The following is an 8186-nucleotide window of genomic DNA, read 5'->3' as shown; positions in this document are numbered from 1 at the left end:
TAATACAAGTTGGTGTTGAAAACACCTTGCAGGATTGGGGTTAATTGACTACACTCTCACGGCCTAAGGTATGATATAATCCAGCCAAAAAAAATTGAGTGTTCTTTTTTTTTTTTCTTTATTTTTTATTGAAGTATGGTTTATTTACAGTGTTGTGTTAGTTTCTGGTCTACAGCAAAGTGATCCAGTTATATATATATATATATATATTATATATATATATTATATATTATATATATAATTTTTCCTATTATTTTTCATTATAGGTTATTATAACATACTGAGTAGAGTTTCCTGTGCTCTACAGTAGGTCCTTGTTGGTTATCTGTTTCATATATAGGAGTGTGTATATTTTAATCCCAAACTCCTAATTTATCCCTCCCCTCCTTCTGCTTTGGTAACCATATGTGTGTTTTCTATGCAAGTCAGTTTCTGTTTGGTAAATAAGTTCATTTGTATTATTTTTTTAGATTCTGTTAAGTGACATCATATAATATTTGTGTTTGTCTGCAAAACTGATTTTCCAAACAGTTTTCTTGATTTCCTCCCTTAACTTGCAAGGCCATTTCTTTTAAAATTAGCAGTAGACTCTCTTCTGGCTCTTAAGTATGCAAAGCATGTATCACCTCGTTTACTATGTCTGCCAGCTTCTGCTTTAGGATTCCTGTAATCGTCATTTCATAATATTGGAATCATCCAGTATCTAATGTCTTTTTCACTTCACAGTGAAATAACTTGGCGAATAAACCTCATGTTATTTTCCCTCTTGGCCACGTTAGTACTTTGCATCCCCCAAAGTCAGTCTCATTCAGCAATAAATTCATTACACCAAGACCCCCTTGCTTCAACAACTTGGATCTAATAGTGAGTTGTCTAGCTGGGATAAATTACTCACACAGATACATTTCTTTGGTCTGATGCTGAGCTGTCTGGGTTGGCTTGCCAGTGTTGGAGCCTTTCACTCAATACGTTTCTGGGCAATTGGAAAACATGTAATAATGAGCCCAGTAGAGACTAAAGACAGCAGAAGTTGGAGCCTTGAGAAGTAGAGATTGATCCCTTTTCAAACCCACCCCAAAATCTGTGTCCCAATTATCCTCTTTACATTATTTTCACAGTTCCTCCAAGTAATGTTACCTTTCTTTTTGTCTCTCCTACTGTTACCGACCTGACTCTGACAATATAGACCTTTTTCATTTATCTATTTGTGGTAATTTTGAACATCTTTGTATCTTTTGTCTATTCTCTCTAAAAACTGTGTTTAATTGTGGATATATTTATTTGCTTTTGTGAATTACTACTACTCCTGTAACTATTATAATTGCCACCACTGCAGGAGTAATCGCATCTCTCACCTCAACAAGAGCATCATTTCTTATCCATTTATTTGATACTGTGATCATGATAAGTCCTTAAACATATATTTGTGCTTCTGAAATATGTAACATCCTTTTCTCCATCAGTATTTTAATTCATGTAAATAATATTGTGTATAGATTGCATTTTCTCTTGTTTTTATATTCCATTATCTTCTTTAATTCCTTCATTCAAACATAAAATTTTAACATGTGTCCATGTTGCTGTTTACCTAATTCATTGCTTTTCACTTCTACATAGCATTACATAGTATGCATCCATCATATTTTACTATTCATTTTACGAATTAGCATGCTTCTGTTCCTTTTGACAATGAACCTTGTTGAAAGAGGATGTTTATCTTGTTATCTTCTTTTCTTCAGCTCTCATTCTCTCTTGAACACAGAGCAATAAAGTCTTTTGGACTCTGTGGAAGAGGGAGAGGGTGGGATGATTTTGGAGAATGGCATTGAAACATGTATAATATCATATATGAAATGATTCACCAGTCCAGGTTCGATGCATGATACTGGATGCTTGGGGCTGGTGCACTGGGATGACCCAGAGGGATGGTACAGGGAGGGAGGAGGGAAGGGGGATCAGGATGGGGAACATGGGAAGAGGGAAGGGGGATCAGGATGGGGAACATGAGTATACCAGTGATGGATTCATGTTGATATATGGCAAAGCCAATACAATTTTGTAAAGTAATTAACCTCCAATTAAAATAAATAAATTTATATTTAAAAAATGGGCCAAAGAACTAAATAGACATTTCTCCGAAGAAGACATACAGATGGCTAACAAACACATGAAAAGATGCTCAAGATCACTCATTATCAGAGAAATGCAAATCAAAACCACGATGAGGTACCATTTCATGCCAGTCAGAATGGCTACGATCCAAAAGTCTATAAACAATAGATGCTGGAGAGGGTGGAGAAAAGGGAACCCTCTTACACTATTGGTGGAAATGCAAACTAGTACAGCCACTATGGAGAACAGTGTGGAGATTCCTTAAAAAACTGGAAATAGAACTGCCTTATGACCAAGGAATCCCACTGCTGGGCATACACACTGAAGAAAGCAGAATTAAAAGAGACACGTGTACCCTAGTGTTCATCGCAGCACTGATTATCATAGTCAGGACATGGAAACAACCTAGATGTCCATCAGCAGATGAATGGATAAGAAAGCAGTGGTAAATATACACAATGGAGTATTATTCAGCCATTAAAAAGAATACTTTTGAATCAGTTCTAATGAGGTGGATGAAACTAGAGCCTATTATACAGAGTGAAGTAAGCCAGAAAGAAAAACACCAATATAGTATACTAACACATACATATGTAATTTAGACAGATGGTAGCAATAACCCTGTATGCAAGACAGCAAAAGAGACACAGATGTATAGAACAGTCTTTTGGACTCTGTGGGAGAGGGAGAGGGTGGGATGATTTAGGAGAATGACATTGAAACATGTATAATATCATATATGAAATGAATCGCCAGTCCAGGTTCGATGCATGATACTGGATGCTTGGGGCTGGTGCACTGGAACGACTCAGAAGGATGGTACTGGGAGGGAGGAGGGAGGGGGGTTCAGGATGGGGAACACGTGTATACCTGTGGCAGATTCATGTTGATGTATGTCAAAACCAATACAATATTGCAAAGTAATTAACCTCCAATTAAAATAAATAAATTTATGTTAAAATAAAATAAATAAAAAATAAGGGACAGTTACAAAATAAATAAATACAAATTAAAAAAAAAAGATTCTTGATCCAAAAATGCATGGAAAATACATTCGTCAGGGTCTCTAATGCACTGAGTTGCTACTTCCATTTATCATTTTTTAGTTGTCATTTTAACTTGATCTTTTGGCTGTATGATCCAGCCTACCTCTTCAACTTCATACACCACCACTTTCACCTGCTTTCATGAGAATTCAGCTTCATATACTTCATTGTTATTCCTCAGACCCATTAAGCTAAATTCAATATCATATTTGCTTTTCCTGGTTATTCTACTAGGTTATTTTATCTCCAGATAGATCTATGCATCATTTATTCCCTCCATTAACTAGCACCTACTCAGGTCAGTCTTGTTGCTGTTATCCTCTCTTCCCTTATCCTACTTTATATTAATTCAAAAAATTTTAGTATTATATGAAATCACATTAAATTGTTACTTATTTGTTTTGCTTATTGTATCTTTTCTCACTAGAATATAAGCTCCCTGAGGGCAGAGATATTTTCTATTTCTTTCACTGCTATATTTGTCACTGGCTAGTACAATATTTGATTCATAATAGATTTTGGATAAATTTTAGTTGAGTTAATACCTGAATCATGTCAGATGAAATACTTATATTTCTATAAGAGACATATTTTTGCTTAATCTTTCACTTAATATTTTAAAAGTGTTACTAGAAAGGAGCCAAACCAGGTGATCAAATTATGATTGGCTGTTACCATGGCCAATAACTTCTACCCAAGCATGTGCTATGCCATAGGTCCTTTCAAAGTAAACAATGAAACTGAAATTATAGGAACCAAGAAGTATAAACAAGGTAATTAATTTTCTTCTGCCTCTTTAACTTTTTTTTTTAATTTAAATTTATTTATTTTAATAGGAGGCTAATTACTTTAGAATATTGTTTTGGTTTTGCCATACATCAACATGAATCCACCATGAGTGTACACGTGTTCCCCATCCTGAACCCCCCTCCCACCTCCCTCCCCGTACCATCCCTCTGGGTCATCCCAGTGCACTAGCCCCAAGCATCCTGTATCCTGCATTGAACCTGGACTGGCGATTAGTTTCTTATATGATATTTATCTTCTACCTTAAATAATATTAAACTATGCAGATATTTATCCACACTCATTTATCAAATTATAAACACAAAATTCTTGGTGTTTCATTATTATCTAATTGTGTCCTTTAGCAGTATTTTTCCTCTATAAAGAAATAGCAAGAATCAGTTCATTATGTATTAGTAGAGGACAAGATGTCCAAATTGACCTCTATTCTAGAAGACCCTACTAAACCGTATCTGGTAAACACAAACTAATAATTATGTTACTTGGTATTGCCATTTGCACTCCAAAATTAAGCTGTCTTATTGTTTCAGCCTTTGTTATACTAAATGTCATTTCTTCTTGAAACAGATGGGCCCTTACTAACTAAGAAACTCCTCCGGTTCATTAAAGAAATAGCAAACAATCAAATGAGCTGTCAGTTCTTAGGGTCATTCAATGTACAAAGCTTGATCATATTACTCATTTGTTCCATCTTCCTCTGAAACATTGACTTATCCTTATGATTTACCATGTATTACTTTTAAGTACTACTAATTGCAAAAACCACAGCATACCAAAAGGCTTAAGTATGTGTACTATTATTTGGGAGGTGAACATTTCATAAGTTTTTTCAAACCCTAAAAAGATTATTTCTATAAGTATTTTCATGATACTTGGAAGAGACCTAAGGGATCTTTAAGATTGATATTTTTTACTCAGTTGTTCAATACTTATTGAGCTCCCTTTTCTTGCTAGAATTTACACCAGATGCTCATGATACAGATATTAATAGGGCTATCCTTGCCCTCAAGCCTTCAAAGTCTATTTGGGAATATATATATATAGATAGATAGATAGATAGATAGATAGATAGATAGATAGATAGATAGATATAGATAGATATATATGTGCGTGTGTGTGTGTGTCTGTGTGTGTATGTGTGTAATGTTCTGCCATTCCCTAAAGTTATCTTCAAGTGCATTGTCAAAGCAAGGTTACTATGTCCATGTTCTAGTTCACACACACACACACACACACACACACACACACACACATACACACACACACATACATATACATTCTGTGCTATTGAAATGCATAAGACATTTGTAAGTGCAGAGAGAAAGAAACATCTTGCTGTAACAATGCATAGGGTGGTTAGATAAGGTTTATGTGGAAGACTTAATGTTGCTGGTATATAAGAAAGCTTTTTATTTTGCATGTGTCTCTTGCTGACACCTTGAATGCCATTTGATCGATCTTTCCTGATAGCTATAATCATTTGTTAGTTTATTCTCATTGATCTTCTGTGTAGATGGGATTGCATTGCCTGTGATAATGATAATGTTATATCTTCTTTATATGTTTATCACTCAGTTATTTTTTAAATTTTATTGTATTGGTTAAGATATTCAGAACTTTAATATGTTCTATATTCTATCCCATTCAACAATAAATAGAAATTGTATTAGTTAAATTCCAACTGGAATATAGAAAGTCAAAAAATTTTCCTCACTATATCAATGATGAATAGTTAGATAATACACAGTCATAAATTATAAAAATGCACCAGAGAGCTGGAAATGTCTCAGTGCACTAAATATGTAGATTTAAAGTCATAAAATGAATGAACATAACAAAACAGAAACTAACTCACAGATGCAGAAAACCAACAACTGGATACTACTTGGGAAAGGGAAGTGGGGAGAGGCAAGATAGGTTTATGAATTAAGGAATATAAACTACTGTGTATAAAATAAATAAGAAACAAGGAGATATTGTACAAGACAGGGAAATATATCCATTATTTTGAAGTAACTTTATATGGAATATAATCTATGAAATATTGATAAACTATGCTGTATACCTGAAACTAACAAAATATTGTAAATCAACTATACTTCAGTTAAAAATAATGGAGAGCGACTCAAATGTCAGTCAGTTGAGGAATGGATTAAACAGAATGTAGCATATTCAAGTTAAAAATTGCAACTACAAAATAGATAAGAATGAACGGTTCTGTGTGACACATGGATGAATCTCAAAAACATCATGCTGAGTGAAGCCAGCTAAACAGTACATACTATGTTTTTCCACTTATATAAAATCTATAAGAGATGAATCTATTTATATTGATAGAAATTAGACAGTGATTGCCTATGGGGGTTGATGGGAAGATAAGACAAGGGAACTTCCTGGGGTGAAAGAAATATCCTATATTTAGGGGGTGGGTATTATTATATAGGCTTATAAAATTTAATAACAATTGAAAACTTAAAATCTATACATTTTATTGTATATATTTTATACTTCAGTCATGAAATATATATTCTTAAGAGTTGGGCAATGTAACAAAGAAATGCCAATATACAGTGAGTCATATTAAATCAAAGTTTGTTTTTGTTTTCAAAGTTTATCTTTTATCTCATATAACAGTTCAGTCATTCTGAGCTGGAGGAGCTACTCTGCTCAAAGTAGTCAGTCAGAGAACAGCAATCATATATTCCTTTTGCTCTGCCATTCCATAAAGTCGTCTTCAACTGCATGGTCAAAGCAGGGTTGCAGCTATGTCCATATTCTAGTTCATCGGTAGAAAAAAAAAAAAAATCAAGGAGGTTCAATTTCTTTGCTTTGAGATTACCTGGAATTCAAGCATATGATTTGCATTTACACTCCAAAACCTCAAGCTTAGTTACATGGCTACTCATAGCTGAACACTCATCATCTGAGAGTTAAGGCAAGAGAGCTGGAAGACCATTAAAAAAAAAGAAAAAGAAGGTGAAATATAGATACCTAAGAGAGTGGGCAATAAAACTGACCAAGGAAAACTGTGGCTTCAGATGGCATTTAAGATCCACTTGAGTTTTAGAAATTAGATTTTAGAATTAGGAATTTCAAGGGAGACAGGTGACAGAATTTTTGTTTCTTACTATGCTCAGCTCCACCACAGACACATAAAATAGTCTGAGAGTTGTACTCAACCAGAGGTGACTGTACTATTAATAATAGTATAAAATGTGAGAGAAGATCAAGGGAATTGTGAATACATGCATGTAAATGACTGATGATTGACCACCTTACAGACAAACCAAATCATAGAAGGCCAAGAATTCACCCAGTGTCATGAGCCTAGAAATGTGTGGAGCCAGGGATTGAACCCAGGCCAACCTGATGACAATCTCTGTGCTAATTACACTATAGCATAGTGTGTCACTGTTTTAACCAGAGCTGAATACAATTGGATGGATCAAATAACATGTATCAGAGAAGATGTACAACTTTACACAATAGTAATAGTATTTTATTTCAAAAATTAAGGAGGAACTTACATTTAAATAGAAAAATAGGTAATTGATATGAAACAAATAAACTCCCTAATGCATCTCTGAAGATAAGGCAAATTTATTTCAAAGCAATTTCCCTTCAATAAAAAATAAATTAATTTTAAAAAGATGCTTTGTTATCATCTAGTGATTAGAGGAGTCCAATCACTTGATTTTGTAAATGATGAGACAGAGATCTAGAAAATATGAGGCAAAGCCTTAACTACAGCAGAGGTCTTCTGGTATCTAAGCTATCATTTTTTCCATTACACCATGCAATTTTAGAGGGTTTAGATATAGTTCTGCCTAATGCCAAGGAGATTGGACTGATAACCACCTGACATTGCCTTCATTCTTTTAAGATACATCCTCTGATTCTGTAGTACCTACTGCAAAATTACAGACATGGATATTGTGTAACAGCATTATCTTAAGCCTCTTTATTTTATGCTTTATGGGGTATAATTGACAAACATATATATTAATGAGTATAATGTGATGTTGATATTCAAATATATTGTGAGATGTTTACCACAATCAAGCTATACTGGCCTCTTCATGACTCTTTCTATCCTTTATCCTTAAAGGCTCACAGAAGCTAAGAATTTAATATATTAATTTTTCTGTTTTGAATAAAACTGAGCAAAAATAAGTAAAGGATGATAATTTTAGCTAAGACTTTAACAGAAAAGGCAGCCTT

The sequence above is a fragment of the Capra hircus genome (genome assembly GCF_001704415.2).
Source record: "Capra hircus breed San Clemente chromosome X unlocalized genomic scaffold, ASM170441v1, whole genome shotgun sequence".
Lineage (NCBI taxonomy): Eukaryota > Metazoa > Chordata > Mammalia > Artiodactyla > Bovidae > Capra > Capra hircus.
Note: the sequence above shows the minus strand (reverse complement) of the source record.